The sequence below is a fragment of the Papaver somniferum genome, chromosome 6, assembly GCF_003573695.1.
Source record: "Papaver somniferum cultivar HN1 chromosome 6, ASM357369v1, whole genome shotgun sequence".
NCBI classification, from domain to species: domain Eukaryota; kingdom Viridiplantae; phylum Streptophyta; class Magnoliopsida; order Ranunculales; family Papaveraceae; genus Papaver; species Papaver somniferum.
In genome coordinates, this window is record NC_039363.1 from 32,788,013 (window position 1) to 32,813,352 (window position 25,340).

Sequence of the window (25,340 nt, forward strand, 5' to 3'; positions counted from 1 at the left end):
CAAAGACCCCAAAAGTACGCCACAGAGATATATTCACATATCCGGCCACGCCATAGGATCTAACAGAAGTATAACTGGGGACTGCTCGCCGCGCCCCGTTCCATGCAATAGTCCAAGATTCAGAAGATAATTCAAAGGATGTCTCTTGGAACGAAGTCCTTAAAGACTTGATAGCAGCACATCGGCAACGGAACGCTCTCAGCTCGTCTACTTCACCCAATGGCTCCAGAATATTTCGACCATGCCAGTATCCACAGCATATCATCATCGCAATCAGAAAGTCCACGTACCAAATAACCTGAAATCAAGGATGGACCAACAACGCAACCACAATCTCCAAGATTATACCTTCCATGATCATTGTCGAGCATATATTTAATCCATCTACCCCAAGATCGCAATGGAGTTTGGTAAATTTTGAAATTCACTGGAGAGGTTAGATACTCATTCTTCTGGAGTCAGATCCTTATTACACATTCTGGAGAAGATCGATGATACTGTTGGGTGGATACATGCGAAAGCACCTACCTTGAGTTCTCCTGACTTGCCTTGCTGTTTATTATAACTATTGGAGATTTCTTTGTTGCCATTAATGCTCGCTCTACCACCACTAACAAATGACGAAGAGGATCCAGATATTGCAGATGAAATCACGGGGTCGGACGAACAACAAAAATAGAAGAGGGTTGATGCCCCTTTTCATACGAACGCAGTTTCTAGAGTTTTAACAGAATAAGGATTTCTTATTTCTCCATGAACGGGAATAGATGACTAGGCACACAACACTCATGCTCCATAGCCGAACAAGTAGTTTGCCAATATCTTTTTTTCATGACCGAACCAGCAGCGCACCAGCACGAGGAACACCAATCGTTCAACCTACAAACGCTCCATGGATCCAGCACTCCACGGTCAAGACAACTCTCCATGGCTCCAGCACTCCGTGGACAAGCCAACTCTCCATGGCTCCAGCACTCCGTGGTCAAGCCAACTTTCCATGACTCCAGCACTCTATGGTTAAGTTAGCGCCAACGCTCCAGCATTTTGTGATCCATCCAACAAGCCTTACAAGTGCCATTTCCACCGTTCCACGGACTGAATCCATCAGCGCCACCATCACCATTTGAAGCCAAAGTTCTAGCACCATCTTCACTGTTTGGTAGCCAAAGTTCAAAGTGTTGTTTCCATCATTCCACGGACATAGCCAAAGAGGAGCCATCTTATTCTTTCAAAGCAGCGCCATCTCCACTAGCCAAAGCGGCGCCATCTTAGTCGTTCAAAGCAGCGTCATCCACTGTTCCACGAATCAGGAGCCAGCCGTGCTATCTCTGCTTCTCCATGATCTATCCAGCCAAGTTGCATCCATCGCTTCACGGACCTAGCCAACAGCGCCGCTCCGCGGATCTAGCCAGCAGCACCACTCCATAGATGTATCCAAGCAAACAGCGTCATCTACCTTTACTAGCCAAACAGCGCCCGTTCCGTTGACCAAGTTGCAGTGTCACCTCTGTCGATCAATACCCAAAGTTTCAGCGCTGACGCACCCGATGGCCAAGTCAAAATTACGCAGAGCCGCCAACACAAGGATCACGGATTCCTCATGCCTTCCGCTAAAGGTTAGTTCAATTTCACTGGAAATCTCTTCACGTCTTGTCCTTTCAATTTTACTCTTGTCTGTCACCATCTCATGCTTACCCCGCAACAATGCCACTGTTACGTGTTAAGCAGGGGACTTAATGTTGATGGTGGCTTTTAGCTTAGGGTTAAAATCGTAAAACCTTGCATCTGATGTGACGTCACTCTGCAAGGAAACAGAGCCATCAGTGTTAACCTCTCCGATGGCATAGTCATTGAGCCGTTCAATATATTTACATGAAATTTATCCAGAATGGCGAATGTAGCAACCATCCCAGATGTTCTGTAAATTTTGGCGCCTCACCTATATTCACTTAATATAAGTTCCTTTGAATGCCTTTTATGCTATGTTCTCCGGCTGAACCCTTAATGTTGATATGGCATGACGATTTGTGTTCACTCGCAGCAGAGTAGCACGAATCTCCAAATATCAAGGATAAGGTCTTTGCATAAGGTATTCAATCAAAAAAGCATGCTGCTTTCTGGAAATGAACTTAAAAGAACTTTGTGTCAACACATAGAATTCAATCAATTATCCTGACTAACTTGCAGAAGTTAGGGTTTCGCGCCTCGCGCAGTATACCAGACCTTACTTGTCAAAATTAAGCCTAGGAAAACTAGGTAATTAGTCCTCCATGGATTATCAGGTGCAAAACCTCGCCCAGAATCAGAAAAACAGGGAGCCGCAACAGCAAAGGGAGGCGTGGCCATGCCTTAGGCCAGCTGGTTCCACTTGCCATTGTCCACGCCCCATCCTAAACCGTCCCTATTTCCCTCGACCAATCAGGTCGCTTTAAACTCGCCACACGCACATAAGTTGTGGCTGGGCTCATACTTTCCGGCCCCACTTCCCATCGACCAATCTGGTCGCTCTAAAGCCGCCACACTCGCCAGAAGTGTAACCACGCCCACGCTTGTCCGGCCCTCTTTTAATAGACCAATCAGGTCCCTCTAAAGCCTCCACACTTTCACCAAAAGAGTAGCTGCGCCTTATGCTTGGCCGGCCCCTTTTCTTGTCCAATCAAGTCGCTCTAAACTTTCCACCGTACATTAAAGGCCAAACGCACCCTGTCGCGCCACCATACTAACTGGCAAGCCAAACGCGCCCTGTCACAACAATATATTAATCGGCATGTGATGAGTGCTAAAAAGTGCATATTTCTATATATTTTTCTTGGCATTTAACTCATCTTTTGTGCATTAATTCTACATTTTATCCCATATTCAGTATTTTCATTGTTTTCAAGAATAAATATTTTTCTTACTTAATCTTGCATTTTTAGGTAATAAATAAAGTCTGGATGACTTGCGGAGCGGAAAAGAGCTGAAGAGTGGTGAAAAGCCGGAAGAAATTACGCAAGGAAGCCGCAAAGAATGGAGCGCAAGTCCAAAAAGCTAGGAATGGGCTCAAGAAGGAAGAATTGTTCTTGAAGAAGATATGGGCTTGGCATACCCAAAGCCCAAAACCCTTACCCAAACCCATTTTCTATATCCATACCCGCCTCCATTCTCAACCGTTAGATTGGATCCAACTCATCATCCTACGGTCGCTCATTCATAGAGCATCAAAGTCTGAAGTCTCTGCCAAACACCACAGCGCTTAAATTCCAAGCCTTCAGATTAGATCACATTTAGATCCTACGGTCGATCCTTTGCCTGCGTATCAAATCTCGATACTTCCGCTTAACACTACAGTACCTAACATCATCTAAAACCGTTGACTTCGTTGTGTTTCAAAATCCAACGGTTGCATCGATTCATATCTTATCTCACCGTTAGATCTACCAACCATCATCGCATCCCGCAGCTCAGAGTCACAAAACATCAAAATTTGATGAAGCCGCTCAACACCCGAGTACCAAATACCCTATACCCAAAACAAACGCACCCCAATCCATTTTCCATCGACTTCTTCTCTTTCTCCCTCACCCTCTGCAACCACCATACCCTGCCGCACCACCATCACCACCACCACCTTCTCCACCTGCTCTGACTCCATCACCAACTCCTCTACCACCACCACACCTCCACCATCATCACCCCTACCTTCCTACAACTATTACCCATCTTTATAGCCCCCTAATTCGTCAATTTCTCCCCTGCCGAAACCCTAGGTGAATGGTTGACGAATTAGTGAAGCTAGAAAGATAAATTGAAGGCATGGGAAGGAGCAGGAGACTAAGGAGAAGCATGGGTCGAAGTCAGTAGCAGTTTTCAGAGATTAGGTATGAATTGATTTCATTTTTTATCAAACCCTAATTTCATAAATTGGGGATTTTGGGGGGAAAGTGATTGAATGTATAATTAGAGGCATGGGTCGACGTATTAGGGCTGTTATCAGTAGGTTAGGTGAGTCAATTTCACTTTTTGGTGAAACCATAACTTCACTGATTTTTGGGGATTTTTCTTATATGTATAAAAAGGGGACTGTGGGTGTGAAATTGGCTTATGCCTGGAATAGCCGGCGTCCAGAACTTAGTTCTGTTAAATGTTCATTTTGCTGTTCACTGTTTATCCATTTTAATGTTTTGATTTTCTCCATTTTATGTCACTGTGATGTTGTTATGTGTTGTTCCTGTTATGAACTCCACTGTTGTGTTATGTTTGTTCTTTGCTGTCACTCCCATATTCCTGTTATGTTATGTTTCTGTAATGTTTGTATCATGTTCTGTAATGTTCTTGTTATGTATGTTCTAAACCTCAAATGCTAGGACTAGATGAAACCATGAATCAATAAGATAGTCTTCATCATGTGCAGCTCTTGTCCAATGTTGTTAAGCCCTTAGACTAGTTGTACTTTAATCAGACAATTAGTACTTTGGTAACTATTTTAGCTGTGAGTAGAATATCCCTTAGGTTAATGGTGGATTCAACATCCTAGTGTTCTTTCATCACTCATGTTTACTGTTTTGTGTGAATGTTAGGCTAAAGCCTTTAGAGCATTGTGTTGATTGAGCAGTGGGGAGAAACTAGTGCTCACTAGTGACTGTGAGCAAGCTGGTTCTCTTCCCACTCTAGTAGTATGCCTAGAGCCACTGCCTTGGCCTTGCATTGTCATCACTGTTAGCTTCACCATCTCCCCTGCCCTTGGCTTAGGCCCTGGTTTACTTCCTTTGTTCTCTGCTTGTAGTTGCAGTGTTCTGTCACCTTCTCCTAATGTTTTTGTGCTATTGCTTTTGCCCTGTGTTGCTTCCATTGTAAATTTTCTCCATTGTCTTTGCTTCACTGACATCTCTGTTTTCTTCCTTGCCTTGTTCTGCTGCCTTGTCTCCCCCTGCTGCTGTTTTCTCCTTGCCTTGCAACCCTTCTGCTGCTGCTTTCCTTCCACTGCTTGTGCTGTTGCTGCTACTTTCCTTCCACCACTGCTGCTGCTGCAACTGAGCTTGGCTCAGCTAAAGACCTCAGTTCTCAGTTCAAGACCAAGCCCAGGTTTGAACCAAAAGTTGAAGCCCAGGTTTGAACCAAAATTTGAAGCCCAGGTTTGAACCAAAAGTTGAAGCCCAGGTTTGAACCAAAAGTTAAAGCCCAGTTCATTAAGGCTCAAAGCCCAGTTCATTAAGGCTCAAAGCCCAATTCAGTCAACTGTGGGCTTAATCCAAAAGCCTGAACTCAATTAAAGGCCCAATCCAATTCAGGCTTAATCAAAAGCCTAATTCAGAGACCAAAGCCCAAGTTCACAGTTCATCATTCAAAGGCCCAAAGCCTAGTGCACTTCAAGACCAACTGAGCCCAAGCTCAGTTCATTTCATTGTTAAAAACAAACCCATTAGGCCCAATTTACTCAAAGGGTATTCAAAGCCCAACAATAGTCATTTAGAGTCCAAAATAGCTAAACACTACAAAACACACCCAGTCTCTGTGGATCGACCCGTACTTGCACGAGCTACAACTGACGACCGTGCACTTGCGGTATTACTGTAGGCCCGCGTTTTATTTCGCTTCAATTTTACACGCTTTCCCGGGTCCACCAAGTTTTTGGCGCCGTTGTCGGGGATTGGTGCTGTGTTTTTCTAGTAGTTTTATTAGCTATTTTTGCATTTCACTGCATAGCATTTGCATCTGCATCTGCTTCACTTCATTTGCTGTTGGACCTGCTGTTTTGAACCTGTTTTTCCTCTGCTGGGACGCCACCAAGGAAAAGAACCAAAGCCCAACTGGGTTTTTGCAACAATATCAGAGCAGCTGGGCTGTGCTTAAAAGGTAACCCATTTAAGAGAACCCGAATTGTGGGCTTCCAATTTTTAATTGTGGGATTGTAATATTAAAGCCAATTTTTGGGCTTTTTATTTTTTGTTGGGTTTGTAATTAATTTTTGTGGGCTTGTTTGTTTAATTTGTGGGCTTGTTTAAATTCTTTCATTGGACTGGTATTTTGTATTCTGGGTTTTTAAACCCAGCTGAGCTTGTAACCGATCACGCTAGTTGAACTCGTTAGTGGGCCGAGTACCCAAATTCTAGGCCGAGATTTTGGACTCAGTTCCACCAAAAGTTTTCAAACCAGCTGAGCCACAGCAAACACAAAACCAACAGTGGGCTTGCTCCCATTCAAAAACCAAATTTTATTTTCTTTCCAAAAAAAAAAAAAAAAAAAAAAAAATCTTTTGCTCCCAATTTCAAAAAAAAACTAAAATTTCTCCCATAAAAACCAAAGTTTTCCAAATGTTTTCCTAAAAAACCAAAATTTTTCTTTTTCCCGACAAAACCAAATTTTTTCCAAAAAGTCCAATCCCATTAAAAACCAAAATTTGCTTGTAGATAATGTGTTAGTGAAATTTCCTTTTGTATATATTTTGTGCTCATCCATTGTGACTCCGAATATGTTGGAGTTTTGCCTTGGATAACGGAGTTTTAATTCTGCTTTCGCCGAAATCGGGTATTCTCTCTCCTTTTACTCTACTCAGCATGTCCCTTTCCATATGTTGCATTTTAATTCGTTCCATATTTTGAAACATTGAGGACAATGTTTAGTTTAGGTTTGGGGGTATAGAGTGGATACCATGATAATATGCTATAATTGAAAACGAACTCCTTCTTCTTTTGAAAAAAAATCGAAAAAATTATAAAAAATAAAAAAATTGAAAAAAAAACATAAAAATGGAGCTCATTTACCTTGAAATGTTGACTCTTGTGCAAATATGTATTTTTATTAGGAGTCTTAGTCTAGATATTTAGGCACCCTGATTCTAGCACAATTCACATAGTGATAAGAAATTTGCACGCGCACGATCTACCAATACATGTATGGCCTCGATCTTCAAGGTGTTTGATAGGAAGTTACGATTGCCAATCACTTTAGAATACTGAACGAAACTTGACTAGCTTGTTCTTTGGTTGGTTGGGATAGAAGGTGGAGGTTACATTAAGAAAGACAACCATCGAATTTAACTGGGTGCATCAAAAAGGGCTACCTCTTGCAAAGTGTCATGTAATTTTTTGTTTCTTTTTGTTATGTATCAAAAGAGCTACCTTGTGCAAAAAAATTTCAAGTTCTTGTGAAAAAAAAAACGATGTATATATTCAGAAAAAAAATAATAAATAAAAAAAATAAATAAATAAATAAATAAAAGTATTTATCAATTCCATCCTCTCTTGTTCCAAAAATAAAAGAGAGTAGTCAATGTAAATAAGAGTCATGTAAAGAGTCATCTTTTGTTTCATTGTAACAAGCAAAGAAGGGTGCAAGCCATTGATGTACAACGCGAGTAATTGTGAAATACCTCCAACTCATTCACAATTCTCGTAAAGTCCGGACAGCTAGCTAGATTTCGACCTCGGTTCTTAGCCTGAGAAACTATCTCTTGGTGATTAGTAGTCATAACATCCGATCTTTCTTTACACATGTGTAGATACACTTTACACTCTTATCACATGTCTTTATTTGTTATCAGTGCTAGGATTGTGCCTTACATAGCTAGATTGACATCTCCATTTTGCTGTGAGCTTAAACTGTTTTGCACATGTCACATTTGATGGAATATGAGCTTATATTTTGACCTAGAACTTTGTAGGTACGTTCTAAGCAAACCTTCACGAGACTTCACTCGTCCACTAGGGACACTTAGTGGTTTAAAAGGCTTAGTGCATACGCTAAATGCATTCGAGAGACCAGCGACAGTGGTATAGGTAGGATTTCCTTAGTTTTGTCTTACTTGAGGACAAGTAAAATTCAGGTTTGGGGGTATTTGATGAGTGCTAAAAAGTGCATATTTCTATATATTTTTCTTGGCATTTAACTCATCTTTTGTGCATTAATTCTACATTTTATCCCATATTCTGTATTTTCATTGTTTTCAAGAATAAATATTTTTCTTACTTAATCTTGCATTTTTAGGTAATAAATAAAGTCTGGATGACTTGCGGAGCGGAAAAGAGCTGAAGAGTGGTGAAAAGCCGGAAGAAATTACGCAAGGAAGCCGCAAAGAATGGAGCGCAAGTCCAAAAAGCTAGGAATGGGCTCAAGAAGGAAGAATTGTTCTTGAAGAAGATATGGGCTTGGCATACCCAAAGCCCAAAACCCTTACCCAAACCCATTTTCTATATCCATACCCGCCTCCATTCTCAACCGTTAGATTGGATCCAACTCATCATCCTACGGTCGCTCATTCATAGAGCATCAAAATCTGAAGTCTCTGCCAAACACCACAGCGCTTAAATTCCAAGCCTTCAGATTAGATCACATTTAGATCCTACGGTCGATCCATTGCCTGCGCATCAAATCTCGATACTTCCGCTTAACACTACAGTACCTAACATCATCTAAAACCGTTGACTTCGTTGTGTTTCAAAATCCAACAGTTGCATCGATTCATCTCTTATCTCACCGTTAGATCTACCAACCATCATCGCATCCCGCAGCTCAGAGTCACAAAACATCAAAATTTGATGAAGCCGCTCAACACCCGAGTACCAAATACCTTATACCCAAAACAAACGCACCCCAATCCATTTTCCATCGACTTCTTCTCTTTCTCCCTCACCCTCTGCAACCACCATACCCTGCCGCACCACCATCACCACCACCACCTTCTCCACCTGCTCTGACTCCATCACCAACTCCTCTACCACCACCACACCTCCACCATCATCACCCCTACCTTCCTACAACTATTACCCATCTTTATAGCCCCCTAATTCGTCAATTTCTCCCCTGCCGAAACCCTAGGTGAATGGTTGACGAATTAGTGAAGCTAGAAAGAGAAATTGAAGGCATGGGAAGGAGCAGGAGACTAAGGAGAAGCATGGGTTGAAGTAAGTAGCAGTTTTCAGAGATTAGGTATGAATTGATTTCATTTTTTATCAAACCCTAATTTCATAAATTGGGGATTTTGGGGGGAAAGTGATTGAATGTATAATTAGAGGCACGGGTCGACGTATTAGGGTTGTTATCAGTAGGTTAGGTGAGTCAATTTCACTTTTTGGTGAAACCATAACTTCACTGATTTTTTGGGATTTCCATTGTATGTATAAATAGGGGACTGTGGGTGTAAAATTGGCTCATGCTGGACTAGCCAGTGTCCAGAACTTAGTTCTGTTAAATGTTCATTTTGCTGTTCACTGTTTATCCATTTTAATGTTTTGATTTTCTCCATTTTATGTCACTGTGATGTTGTTATGTGTTGTTCCTGTTATGAACTCCACTGTTGTGTTATGTTTGTTCTTTGCTGTCACTCCCATATTCCTGTTATGTTATGTTTCTGTAATGTTTGTATCATGTTCTGTAATGTTCTTGTTATGTATGTTCTAAACCTCAAATGCTAGGACTAGATGAAACCATGAATCAATAAGATAGTCTTCATCATGTGCAGCTCTTGTCCAATGTTGTTAAGCCCTTAGACTAGTTGTACTTTAATCAGACAATTAGTACTTTGGTAACTATTTTAGCTGTGAGTAGAATATCCCTTAGGTTAATGGTGGATTCAACATCCTAGTGTTCTTTCATCACTCATGTTTACTGTTTTGTGTGAATGTTAGGCTAAAGCCTTTAGAGCATTGTGTTGATTGAGCAGTGGGGAGAAACTAGTGCTCACTAGTGACTGTGAGCAAGCTGGTTCTCTTCCCACTCTAGTAGTATGCCTAGAGACACTGCCTTGGCCTTGCATTGTCATCACTGTTAGCTTCACCATCTCCCCTGCCCTTGGCTTAGGCCCTGGTTTACTTCCTTTGTTCTCTGCTTGTAGTTGCAGTGTTCTGTCACCTTCTCCTAATGTTTTTGTGCTGTTGCTTTTGCCCTGTGTTGCTTCCATTGTAAATTTTCTCCATTGTCTTTGCTTCACTGCCATCTCTGTTTTCTTCCTTGCCTTGTTCTGCTGCCTTGTCTCCCCCTGCTGCTGTTTTCTCCTTGCCTTGCAACCCTTCTGCTGCTGCTTTCCTTCCACTGCTTGTGCTGTTGCTGCTACTTTCCTTCCACCACTGCTGCTGCTGCAACTGAGCTTGGCTCAGCTAAAGACCTCAGTTCTCAGTTCAAGACCAAGCCCAGGTTTGAACCAAAAGTTGAAGCCCAGGTTTGAACCAAAATTTGAAGCCCAGGTTTGAACCAAAAGTTGAAGCCCAGGTTTGAACCAAAAGTTAAAGCCCAGTTCATTAAGGCTCAAAGCCCAGTTCATTAAGGCTCAAAGCCCAATTCAGTCAACTGTGGGCTTAATCCAAAAGCCTGAACTCAATTAAAGGCCCAATCCAATTCAGGCTTAATCAAAAGCCTAATTCAGAGACCAAAGCCCAAGTTCACAGTTCATCATTCAAAGGCCCAAAGCCTAGTGCACTTCAAGACCAACTGAGCCCAAGCTCAGTTCATTTCATTGTTAAAAACAAACCCATTAGGCCCAATTTACTCAAAGGGTATTCAAAGCCCAACAATAGTCATTTAGAGTCCAAAATAGCTAAACACTACAAAACACACCCAGTCTCTGTGGATCGACCCGTACTTGCACGAGCTACAACTGACGACCGTGCACTTGCGGTATTACTGTAGGCCCGCGTTTTATTTCGCTTCAATTTTACACGCTTTCCCGGGTCCACCAGCATGCGGACATGCCACTCTGTCGTAGTAACATGCCACTCTTCCGCAGTAACATTCCACGATCCACTTTAGCCTTGGCCACGCCGCCAAGCCCTAATTTTTACTACGGCGCCAAAACCTAGCCTTGGCCACGCCGCCAAGCCCTAATTCTTACCACGTCTGCAAAACCTAGCCTTGGACACACCGCCAAGCCCTAATTCTTACCACGGTGCTAAAACCTAGCCTTGGCCACGATGCCAAATCTTAGCCTTGGCCATACCGCCAAGCCACAGGCGTGGCCATGCCACAACGTCACCATGCCACATGCCATGCCACACGCACTAATTAGGGTTTCGACACGCCAAATCCTAATTTGGGAAAAATAGCTACGCCAACCAAGCCAAGTAATGTTTCCCAGAGTGGTGGGACTGATGTGGTAACAGGGCCAGCGTTACTAGAGCCATATTTGGGTCTAACACCAATATGCCAAAACAGCTGCCACGGCTACACCACTGGCATGTCGCTATGCCACAGCCACACCACTGGGATGCCGTTATGCCACGGCCACACCACTGGCATGCCGTTATTCCATAGCCACGCCACTGGCATGCCGTTATGCCACGGCCAAACCACTGGCATGCAACTATTCCACGGCCACACCATTGGCATGCAGTTATGCCACGGCCACGCCACTGGCATGCCAATATGCCATGGCTATGCCAGACGCCACTAATTCCAATGGCGCCACTTTGTTATACGACAAGATATAGCCATAATCGATGGCCATCCTTCCTCATGAGATGCAATCTCAGCCATCCAAGTTCTCACCAAACTGATAGACTTGTGGTGAGTTTCATGCGACCAGCTGCCTAAATCTAGTGGCCATGGCTACGCCAGGCGCCACTTGCATCAATGTGCCACTGGCATGCGCGAGCCATGCCATATTGCCATTGGCGTACACAAAAACTCCAATGCGCCATTATCAGACGCCAATACAAGGTAGCCATAATCAACGGTTACCCTCTTTCATGAGATGCGATCTCAGCCACCGAAGTTCGCCACCGAACTGACAAACTTGTGGCAAGTTTTAGGCGACTATCCAAAACGAGCCTAATATCCTTACATGCTATTTTCATGCGGTAAGTCCCTTGAATTTGACTTACCACACGTAGCAAAGGGCTACGTGTTTTCCACGAAAACACTCGAGACATCAAATATGTCATAAACTGGGGGATGCTCATTAGGGTATTGGTATGGCGTTTTACAGCATGCGGCGTGCAATGCGCCCATTACAAGAAAGTGTCATGAAGTGGGACAATTAGTGGTGGTAAAAGTAACAGTGTAAACAATTCATTTCCTTCATCATGGAAGCGTAATGTCTGACGGTTACACGAATTCACTTCCTTCATCATGGAAGCATAACGTCTGACAGTTATACATTACCCTATTCTTCCACCACTCAATCGTTTCCACTTCCTACGAGACCAGGGTACGTTTCAATATGACTTGTATAAATAAGCTTCACCTATTCTCACCAAACAACAAGTTTGAGGGGTTGGCAAGAACACAGTATCTAGAAATCACCTGGTAGCTTTCCATTCTGCTAGCCAGTTCTACTTTCAGATACAAGTCATAGGAAACCATACCTTCAGAATTAACTATTCTAGTCTCAACACTCTCTTCGCTTCCTTTCCTAAGACCAACCCTTCTCCTTCACTTTGTGACCGAAGCAAGCCTGGAACGGCCATTTCTTGGTTTAGGACAGGATTGTATAGATTGATCTCTCGAATCAAAAGTACTCCCGTGCAGTGCATTGTTTAGGGTTTAGATTCGTTTTTCATCCACACGCCCAAAATTACCTAAATCATCAGAAACATTTTTCACCCACAAACAATTCTAAAATTGTTTGGAATATGATTTTTGCAGTATTAATCTTTATGGTTTTTACATATTGCAATATTTTTATGGGATATGTGTGTTTACTTCCGTGAACTTGATTGTCTCATACTTTGTCAAAAGTAAAGTCGTTCATGAGTTGATATGCATGTATTGATGAAAGAATGAATTGATTTTTGATAAATACAAAAGTTAAGCCTATTATGTCAATTCTTGATGGAAGATAGGTTAAAATATTTTGTGTTCAAGGATTATGTCTATTGAATGTCATTGTGCAAATGATGATGGAAAATAGAATGATTCCTTGCTTATTAAACGGTATAAGGTCGATATCCGATCCATAAATTTTGTGTACATACCGTGCTGTTCCATACGGTGTCTTATGTTGATCTCTATCGACTGAGTCATTGTTTTGACATAGTTGTTGTTCCATGAGATGCTTTGTGTCGAGCATGACCAATTAAATTGATTAATTTTGTGATTAGTTTAGTTTTGTATTTCGATTAGATTAATTATGGGTTTTCTTGTGATTAATCTAATTGAGTGTTTTTAAGTCTCCATAAGTTTACTTATGTTGAGCATGTTTGATTAAATTAATCACGGGTTCTCTTATGGTCAATTTAAATGAATATTTTGGATTCGTATGTGATTTTTTATGTCCAAATAAATCCTTCTTTTCTTTTTGAAATTAAGGTCGCTCTTGTTGTTCTTTCGAGAATGACATTTTATGTGGGAGAGTTCTTAATTGAACTTGTGCTTAATTGCCAAATCTTTGTGGGGAGTGCGGTTGTGGAATATTATAGGGGTTATCTTGTATCTTTATAGACTCCTTGATGAATGCATTTAGATTTGGCTTTATGATTGCATCAAAATAAGATGATATATGCTTTATTTTTGTCATGAAATGTCTCTTTCGGAAATTTCATTAGGATCCCGTTCTTGTACCTTTGCCAATTTTATTGACAAAAACGGGGAGAATTAATATGTAGTTCACACTACAAATATATATGGTTTTCGGATCATTATATAAGGGGGAGTGGTTTCCATGTGAGATGGGGTATTGACTAAGGGGGAGTGACATATCCCCATAATATTGTTGTTAAAGTTGTGATACAATTGAACTTTGACGTTGTGTAATGATACTATGACACTGTATAACAATGATTGAGAACTCTTGTTTTCTCGTTGTTATAGCTACGGATTTTCAACAACGATGATGCTAAAGTTACAACCTTTGGGATCATTGGAGTACTTGGAAGTGACGAAGGTTTCGAGTAATGTTGAAGATTAGGTATGTGGAAGAAGAGCTACAAAAGTTTATTTACATATTTTTTGTGTTCCATATGTATTGATAGTTTTGTCACTAAAATTGACAAAGGGGGAGATTGTTAGAGCATTGCTCGGTCGAACTCGCATGTGTTGCTATCTCAAGCATGTTTTTAAATGTTAGTGATCAAAACTATAAGTCTTGATTTCTAGTCTACTATAGATAAGGTCTCGGACTAGGATAGAAAGTGTAGTTGAGTTCAAGAACTCCATGGAAATCATCATACAAGACGAAGGACTACTCAAGGAACTGGTGGATCTTCATCGACTAAAAGGTATGTGGAGACTTGAACTTATCTATCACTCAAAAGTCTATTTATCTCCTATCTTGAGACAAAATTCGTTTTGCTATATAGACTTAGATTATACACAATTGGTATTTCGAGCCGAGTTTATCTCGCCTATCTATTTCTCGAAATATGTGTTGGTAAGCTTTCTCTTTACCCAAGTTCATCTTTACCTAGTGACGAAAGTCATGTTATGTTTCAATCACTTTGAAATTTCTCTGCCGAAAAATGGTTTGTGAATAACAACTATATAACGTCCTCTGAGAATGTTTCAATGATTGAAATGAGAGTTTAGATTATATAACCATTGGAGGATATAAACATTATTGTGGAAACACATATATCTATAAGTCCTTATTCCTTGAACCGAAGTTTACGAACTTTGTTAATCAAGTGAACCGGAGTAGTGCGTGAGCTAAGTCCGCGAACCCAGTCCACGGACTGGCGAAGTTCTCAAACCCGAGAATTTCTGCTGGAGTTTGTAAACTCCATCCGGGAACTTAAGTCCGCGAACTTGAGTAGGTTATATCTAAAAACGATGTTTGTGAACTTATTCATATTAACTAAGGAATGCAATTGCAAACCGTGGCTATATAGTTAATGAAATCGATTCAAGTGAATCAAATTGTTTTTGCTTCAATTGTGTCTTGTGTAGTACATGAGATTTCCTTGCAATTGAACAACTCTCTAACTAGTTCATTTGAGTCTTTTGAACTAGTTATGGTGAAGAAGAATATGGTTGATATGAAAGTGATCACATGGCTAACCATTTGGTTAACTATTGTTGAACCAACTAATGTACAAGTTTGGGTACGGTTACACAAGCCTAGAAACGTGCATTTCATTTGTGTATAACAAGCTATGTTTTCGATCTAACGGTTAATGAATATTAGCTTGAATACAATCAGGTTTTCATCTAACGGTGAATATTGAATGATTTTTTACCAAGCTAACATTGACTGCAAACCCTGATTTGAAAGACTATATAAGGGAGAACTCTAGCAACTGGGAAACCTAATCCCCACACATTCTGTGTGATACTAGTTGTGCCAAGCTAGAGTCGATTCTCCTTTAACCTTTGGTTTCTTCTTCTAAACCAGGTTAACGACTTAAAGGCTTCATTGGGATTGTGAAGCCAGACCGATACTACTTTATCGTAGTTGTGTGATCTGATCTTGCTGTTTCCATCGTACGAGTACAATTGTAATAATTAGCTTGAGATTTCTATCTCCGATAGGCAAGATAAAAAGTAATCACAAACATCTTCGTTTTATCGTTTGTGATTCCACAATATCTTTTTTCGATGCGTCTATTAAGAATATTGTGAGGTGATTGCTAATACTTGGTTGTTCTTCGAGAATATAAGTCTGGATTATCAATTGGTTCCTATTCACCTTGATTTATCAAAAGACGGAACAAAACTCGTAGTTATATTCGTGGGAGACGGATTTATCTATTACCATAGACTTTTCTGTGTGATACAGATTTGTTTATTAAAGTCTTCGACTTTGGGTCGTACCAACTCTTAGTTGTGGGTGAGATCATCTAAGGGAATCAAGTACGTAGTATCCTGCTGGGATCAGAGACGTAGGAGCATAACTGTACCTTGGATCAGTGTGAGATTGTTTGGGGTTCAACTACAGTCCAGACCGAAGTTAGTTTGGAGTAGACTAGTATCTGTAGCGGCTTAATACAGTGTGTGTTCAATCTGGACTAGGTCCCGGGGTTTTTCTGCATTTGCGGTTTCCTCGTTAACAAAATTCTGGTGTATGTGTTATTTCTTTTCCGCATTATATTTTGTTATATAATTGAAATATCACAGGTTGTGCGTTGTTCAATCAATTAGAATATCCGACATTTTGGTTGTTGATTTAAATTGATTGACACTTTTATATTGGTATTTGGTACCATCCAAGTTATCTCTCTATTATTTGATAAAGACTCGCAGATTTCTATTTGCTTGAGTATATATCAAATCGAGAGATTGAGATATAAACTCTTTGAAATACTTTTTATCTAGATTGAGTCTGGCTGTCTAGTTGATTCTCTAGAAAGTATATTGGAGTTTGTCCATACATATTTCTAAGAGAAATATTGGGTGTGGTTGTTAGATCCCCGCTTTTTCAGGTTATTTATCATATCATCAATTTTTCTTCTTTCTACTGGAATTTCGTTCACATCAAGGGTAATGTTTTTTCCAGAGGAAACGACTTGATCTTTCCTTAGACGTTTCTTGTTAAGACTTCTATTCTGCTTTAGAGCATTTGAGGAACTCATCGAACTGACCTTCCTGGTAACATACACAAGGTAAGTACGAAAACCGACTGGTTTAGACATACGAATGTCAGTTACACCTTTGAGAATTAATTCCAAGGTGCGTTGAAGTTGAACAAGGGAATTTTTATTCAACTTAGAGATTCATTTTTGTTTAGCAGAACCTTTTGTTTCGCAAAAGAGGCATACTTTCTGATCACAAAAGTGATTAGACAATGTTGTCTTAACAACCTCGTTAGGAGGTTTCTTCCTTCCATGTGATGTAGAACATCCTTGATTAATGGGGATTCCAGGCCCATTTTTTCTGAATGGAAGGGATTCCAAATTTAATTCTAGAGCTGGAATGTTTTCAGTCATAGCATAAGTAATTGGTATATTATACTGCTTAGAGCATACTTGAATAGAGAGTTTACTCAAGTGATGTTCTATTTCCAAAGCATCCTTTCTGAGGCTTGCCTCGAGAACCATACGTGAAGAGTGATCTTCAGTATTTTCTTTGAAATTGTAGTTCCTTACTACACCAAGAAGAACATCGACATGATGTTTTAACCGATTAAATCTATTATCTTGGATTCTAGCAAGATTAAGAATCAAGTTACTCTCTTCAGCTGTTTCCCGTTCATTTAGAGAGATAGATTATTTTGAAGGGTAATCGAAAAAACACATATTGGAGTCTGTCTGTCTTGTTTGAACACAAGGTTCCTCGATATTTGAGGTTGAAAAATATTTCTCTTTAATAGAAGTAGACGGGAGAGAACTTTTATTTCTGGTGACGCATTTATCAGAGATACTACTCATGTCCATAGAGTCAGATCGCTACAAACATAGACTTGTATGGTCTTAAAACGTGTTTGCCTGCTCTGATACCAATTGAAAAAGCGGGGGTACAACAACCACACCCAATATTTCGCTTAGAAATCTGTATGGACAAACTCCAATATACTTTCTAGAGAATCAACTAGACAGTCAGACTCAATCTAGATAAAAAGTATATCAAAGAGTTTATATCTCAATCTCTCGATTTGATATATACTCAAGAAAATAGAAATCTGCGAGTCTTTATCAAATACCAGAGAGATAACTTGGATGGTACCAAAGACCAATATCCAAGTGTCAATCAATTTAAATCAACAACCAAAAGGTCGAATATTCTAATTGATTGAATAATGCACAACCTGTGATACTTCAATTATCTACCAAAATATAATACGTAATAGAAATAACACAGACACCAGAATTTTGTTAACGAGGAAACTGCAAATGCATAAAAACCCAGGACCTAGTCCAAATTGAACACACATTGTATTAATCCGCTATAGACACTAGCCTACTACAACCTAACTTCGGTCTGGACTGTATTTGAACCCCAACCAATCTCACACTGATCCAAGGTACATCTATGCTCCTACGTCTCTGATCCCAGCAGGATGCTACGCACTTGATTCCCTTCCAATCTCACCCACAACTAAGAGTTGCTACGACCCAAAGTCGAAGACTTTAATAAAAAAATCTGTATCACACAGAATAGTCTATAGAATTGAATAAATCTGTCTCCCACAGAAATACCCAAGAGTTTTTGTTCCGTATTTTGATAAATCAAGGTGAACATGAACCAATTGATAACCCAGACTTATATTCCCGAAGAAAAACCTAGTATTATCAATCACCTCACACTAATATTAATCGACGCGGCGAAAGAAGATATTTTGAAATCAAAAACGACGAGACGAAGATGTTTGTGAATACTTTTATATCTTGCATATCGGAGATATCAATCTCAACCCAATCCTTACAATTGCACTCATATGATAGAATATGCAAGATTAGATCACACAACTAAGATAAAGTAGTATCGGTCTGGATTCACAATCCCAATGAAGTCTCTAAGTCGTTAACCTGGTTTAGAAGAAGAAACCAAAGGTTAAAGGATAAACGACTCTAGATTACACAACTAGTATCGCACGTAAGATGTGGGTATTATATTTCCCAGTTGCTAGAGTTCTCCCTTATATAGTCTCTCAAATCAGTATTTGCAATCAATGTTAACTTGGTAACAAAGCATTCAATATTCACTGTTAGATGAAAACCTGATTAGATTCAAGCTAATATTTTCAACCGTTAGATAGAAAACTTAGCTTTTTACACACAAATGAAATGCACGTTTCTAGGTTTGTGTAACCGTACCCAAACATGTATATTTGTTGGTTCAACAATAGTTAACCAAATGGTTATCCATATCAGCATTCATATCAACCATATTCTTCTTCACCATAACTAGTTCAAGTGACTCAAATGAACTAGTTAGAGAGTTGTTCAATTTCAAGGAAATCTTATGTAACTACACAAGACACAATCGAAGCAAAAACGATTTGATTCACTCGAATCGGTTCATGAACTTTATAGCCACGGTTTGCAATTACCATTCCTTAGTTTATATAAACATGAGTTCAAAAACAATCTTATTTAGCTATAACCTAACTCAAGTTCGCGGACTGGGTTCGCGGACTTAAGTTCCCGGAAGGAGTTCTCAAACTCTAGCAGATTTTCTTGGGTCGAGAACTTCCGCCAGTTCAAGGATTGGGTTCACGGACTTAGTTCACGACTCTTGTTCCGGTTCTCTCGATCAACAAAGTTCGCAAACTTCGGTTCATGGAATAAGGACTTATACATATATGTGTTTCCATAACAATGTTTATATCCATCATTGGTTATATAATCTAAACTCTCATTTCAATCATTGAAACATTCTCAGAGGACGTTATATAGTTGTTATTCACAAACCATTTTTCGTCAGAGCAATTTTCAAAGTGATTGAAACATGACATGACTTTCGTCACTAGGTAAAGATGAACTTGGTTAAAGCTAAAGCTTAACAACACGTATTTCGAGAAATAGATAGGCGAGATAAAATCGTCTCGAAATACCAAATGTGTATAATCAAAGTCTATATAGCAAAACGACTTTTGTCTCAAGAAGTAGGAGATAGAGTAGATAGACTTTTGAGTGACAGATAAGTTCAAGTCTTCACATACCTTTTTGTCGAGAAGTTCCACCGGTTCCTTGAGTAGTTCTTCTTCTTGTATGATGAATCGCCATGAAGTCCTTGAGCTCAACAACACTTTCTATCCTAGTCCGAGACTTAGCTATAGTAGACTAGAATTCAAGACTGATAGTTTTGATCACTAACATTGACAAATATGCTTGAGATCAGCGCATGCGAGTTCGACCGAGCAATGCTCTAAGATAAAGACTATTTCTGAAAAAGATATAGTATGCAAGATTCTCAGATTATTGCCATCTAGATACGATTCTAAGAAGCATGCAATCATAGAAGCGAACGATCTTTTAACTCTCTCACAAAGCACACTCGTTGGCAAGTTAAAGATCTTTGATCATGAATCACAGTCTATTCAAGGTAAAGGAATTGCTTTTAAAGTTGCAAGAATTCCGAAAGCTCCAGTGAAAAGGAATAGACAGATGGATGATTCAGATGAACAGATTGCAGAAAATTCTGATGATGAAATTGAACAATCATTGTCATTAATTACTAGACAGTTTCGAGATCTCTTAAAGAAAAGAAACAAGAGATTCGTTAAGGATACTTATCGATCTTCTCGCCCACATGATCGAGTTCCTTCCAAAAAGGATCATGAAGAAGATGATGAATATCAACCGCAGTGCTTCAAGTGTAAAGGGTTTGGTCATATTGCTAAAGACTGTCCCAATCTTAAGCAGTACATTGGAAGCAAGGCCTGTAACTCTAGATGAGACCTCTGATTCATACGATTCTGGAGAAGAAGAAACAACTAATATTGCGTTAGTTGTAAATCTTATTTATTCCTCCTCCATTAGTGATTTACCCATTTTAAGAATGGACATGTCTTCCGATGTTATTAAATCACCTAATGGTAAAGGGAAAAATAAGACAAGATGCAAAAACTTTCTTAAAAACAGAATTGCTAAAAGTTGCATATGCAATTCCAGTCATACTTCGTTAGTTCGGGGTAACAAAAGGAGATCTTTTCATACTATACTAGATCAAGAACACTCTGGTTGTTCGAAATTCCATAATGAGAGAAAATCTCATACTAATGCCACTTGATCGGTATTAGAATTTTTTCCTCACATCGTGTGCCAAATCTTTGAGTGAGGAAGAAGAAAAATCAAGGCACTTTTGTGTAGATTATGGAATTAATATCTAGTATTTGAATATATTTGATATATTCGTATTTTTAGGAATATTATATTTTCGGAAGTATGAAATTATAAAAGATCCTTCTTCTATTTTGTTCATTCCTTGTCCGAACTATGGGTCTGGATAAAATGGTTTCCCTGGAGAAGATGCTAGATCAGAAAGATCATCTTAAAACTAAGTCTGGATCGTCCCTTGATATTAAGAGTAAAATCAGAAAGGGAGATTGTCTTAGAAGAAGGACAGAGAGAATACTCTGAAGAAAGATCAGTGTATTGAGGCATTGACACACTTTTATGTTCAATCAAAGACAGAATTACATGATCTTGCAGAATCCTTCACGAAAATTTCTCATCTGCAAGAGATTTTTGTCAAGCAACAAGGTTTTCTACTTGAAGAAATTTAAAAGCTGAAGAGTAGTAATCCACCTTCATTCAGCTCTGATATGAAGGACTAGGTTGCAAGAAAATATACATCAATTTTTGATTTCTTTCATTGATTGTATTGGTATATTATGAATAAAACTATTATGAATAAAATTATTTTATTTATATTTTTTCTTGTGATAGTTTTCGGTTTACATATCCCGTGGTTGAATGTTTTTATCTTATTGCGATGTATGTTTATGGGATGTTTGATTTCGGTTTTACTACCTTAATATTCGATCTCATATATTCTGAACCCTTGTGGTTTGGGTGACTTTTTGATTTAGAAGGATTAAGTTCTAGCCCATGTTGGTAGGCTTTATCAAAGAATCATGAGGGGTTCTGGTAGAAACAATATGCGAAAAAGTAACAATATGTTGAATCGGTTTTGGTTTATCATAAAATCATATGTGTTTCGACGGTTTTCAACTTTTGCTTGCAATTGTTAAAACTGATTTTCAACCTTTCTCTGGTAAAGGTTGGTTGTTGTTATTCTTTTGTTTTTGCATAAGGATGACAACATGATGATATTTCGATATCAATTCTCCCTGGACGAAGATGCAAACATATTAGAGAAGTGGATGCAAAATTTGAGGTAACAATCTTGTTAGTTAATTGTTTTCCTGTTTAAGAAAAGCCTGAGTTTATATCATATATATTTATTGCTTTTGCTTAACAAAATTTCGGTTCAATTGATATTTATTCCATGATTTGTGTGGATGTGTGTGATTCAATTGGTTTCGGTTAAGAAAAACTATTGTTATCTTGATTTATTATGTGGTATCAAGTGTTTAGGCTTACAAAATTTCGGTGCAGTTGCGGTGCTTTTAATGTCTATGTTGTTTCAATTGCTTCCAGTTGAGGTGAATAATTATGAAAGTTGATTTATGTTGGTTTGTATGAATTATTTATGGCTTAACGAAATAAAAGGTTTACGGGATGAGTTGTTTAGTTAAATTCGATTCCGGATAAGACAAACTAAGTTAATTCTGATCTTAGTTAGACTTATCGAAGTGAGGTTTCGGTTATTCAAGTCTAATCGAATGCCTTAACAATAAATGCTAGTTAACTAACCTAGTACTTGTCTTGTTTAAAATTGGAAGGTCCAAGTTTATGGATAATTATAACCTGGTGAGAAAAATAAAGTTATCTTTATTTTGGTCTTATCGAATTAAGCGGTTGTTTTTGAACAATCGGTTTAGCAAAGGGACTAAGGTGCTTAGTTGATTTTTGTTTTGCTAAACTAAATTGGAAATATTGTTTCGGACAATTGTTTCCTTGGAAACATATCAAAATAAAACTACTTGTAGTTTCGGTTTTGATATTGGTTATCAGAACATGATGTGTGGAACCCTCATGCCTAACTCTACAGATTGCAAGTCTATTTTGAGATTTATAAGATTATTTTCGTGTTGTCCTTTATTTTTTCTTTTCTTTGTCATTTTGTGACAAAAAGGGGGAGAAATATATGGAGTAAACAAGTGATACTGGCATTGATTTTATATTGATTGGTATCGCTAAGGAAAAGAACATTGGTGCTTAAACATTTTATCTAAAGGAAAGAGTGAAAGCACAGACTAAGGGGGAGTAACATATCATATGAATTGGTATAACAAAGACGTGCGGATTGAATATCTACCTATCTTCCTTAGGGGGAGTATTAGCTTTGTTATTATAATGTCAACAACGACATTTTCAAGGATTGAATGTAAGCAGTTTACTGTGCTATTGAATTCGGGAATCAAGCGTATGTGTAATAAATTCTTGTAATTTGTTTATCCATATGATGTAAGAGTTTTGTCACTAAAATTGACAAAGGGGGAGATTGTTAGATCATAGCTCGGTTGAACCCACCAAGCGTTGGTATGTCAAGTTTGGTTGTCATATTTTAGTGAATCAAAACTCCTGTTAAGAGTCGTTTGATTATGTACTAGAGTCAACTTCGTATAGGTTAGCTTGAAAGTATTAGGATAATGAGACATTACAAGCATTGCGAAGTCTTAAAGATGTGAAGAAGCAAGGAGCTACAACGACAACAATCATCCTTCCACTTGAGGTTAGTGATATTTGACTTGAACTGTTTCATTCCCTAACGTATCTTTCAAGTCATGCATATTGAAAACATAACTACGAAGCATATTTGAACTCTAGATAGACATAGTATTAAGGAATACAATACGAGGTTTATTGCTTAACCATTAAACTTTGTAGATAAGACATCGCCATAATCATTTGAATGCTATTGTGATTATGTATGGGTATGAGGTGAGGATTTCATCCTAGGGAACAATGTTTTACATGTGTTCTAAGAAAGTAAGTTCATAAACTTGTTTGTGAACCGAAAAAGAAATTTCTAGGTGTTATTGGTTTTGTTATTCATTGCTTATCTTATGAAAAACCAATATGTGTGATTGAGTATAACCTCTCACAACTTGTTTGTGTTCTTAGTAGAACTATTCACAAAGGCCTGACTTATGTATTGGTATGACTTTTATTAGTGAAACCGATCTTAAGTAATCACCTGAGATGGTATGATCGGGTTTGTGATTTTATGTCTGGCAAAATATGGGAAAGGGGAACCGATCCTAGTAAGAGGTGCAGTAGATCACAAAGGGGAATCCTTGTATGAGGTGGAACAAGGTTTATAGCATAAAGGGGAACCGATCCTATGAACATGTGCAACACGTTTTTAGGCAAAGGGGAACCGATCCTATGTACATGTGCAACACATATAAGTTAGATACCATATATATGTGGGGAACCGATCCTAGTACCTAGTCAACCGAATTTTAGAAAGCTAGTGTGACTATGCACAGTACTCACATATAGGTAGAACCGAAACTTGTTTTGGTAGAACCGTTAAACCCATGATTGTGATTGAATGTTATTTGATCAATCACATAGTTCTTGAAAGTCGGATGAACCAATTATAAACCTTTTTGGAAGTGTGGCAAATCAGTTTCAAGGTTGTAAATGTGAAAGAGAACTTACAAAGTAAGGATGTCGACATACTGTGAACATATGTTGTGAATGTTTATTTCTTTAATTGTTCAAAGTTATTCCTTAATAGCTAAGGGAAGAGAATCCCATGATCGAAACATAAGTAAGTTAAGAATCTTTTAATTAAGGTTATTGATTTCATTTTGTAGGGAAATATAAGAATTAGTAATGTGCATTTACTAATTATATTTTCCGAGAGATTTTGATCATTATTTTTGGACAGAGCATTTCCAGGAATTATGGAAACCGAATTTGTGATTTAATGAATATCTTGAGAATATTTTCGGTTTTGGAAATTCCTTGGTGTCCAAACTTCCTTGTCTATAAATACTTGAAGTTTTCCTTTCTAGCAAACTAATCCTTCGTAACAATAGACTTCCTCTTTGTTGTTGTTACTGGTGTAGCGGCCTATTCGGAGAGGAGGGTAACCTAATTAGGCGAAATCTCTTACGGCCGCTCAATTTAAAGTCTTCTTTGGGATTGAGAAACTCTAGCGTGTACCGTTGGTGGGAAACTAGATAGTTGCGGTTTATCTTTTGTTTTCATTGATTTGATTGACTAACGGTGGTTGAAATCTTATTGCACCTAGTTTGTTTATGCTTGAGAATCTTCTCTTCTGATATAAGATTAACTCAAACTAGTTCAGAGTTTCGACAGGGATTTTTAGACTGTTGTTAGTTCTAAAGACGATCTTGTGATAATCCATTGTTAACAGACTCCGTTCTATGCGTGATTGATCAAAAGAGATTCAAGTTATTGTGTGCAGGTTTATATTGAAGATCTAAGAAGATATTGAAGATTTCTGATTTGTGGGTTCATAATCTTTGGTGTGCACAATACTTGTTTCGGTAAAAGAGGATCCAATTAATAATCGGTTTATCCTTGTGATAGATTGGATTGATTAATTGAGTAGATCGGCATCAACACAACTCTTTGGATTGAGTGTGTTGTTGGCTTAATCTTAAACGATTACTTCGGTAATTGAATATAAGATAGATTTAAGGACCTGACGAAGGAGTTTATGTTAAGATAAACGGAAGAGCCTTTGTCCGACTCATATCACTTGGTTGAATAGAGTTGATACCAAACATATTTATTGTTCCTTTACTGTTTGGAATACGAACCAAAATAATTGATCCAAGTACGCGACTTATTTATAAGTTGGAGGCGTGGGAATACAAACGGAACTAGGTGAACTATAGGTTTAGTTGCTTGATCTCAACTATACGAAGTTAGGTGTAATTTTGTGTAGCGGCTTAATTCTGAGAGTATTCAATTCTGGACAAGGTCCCGGGTTTTTTCTGCATTTGC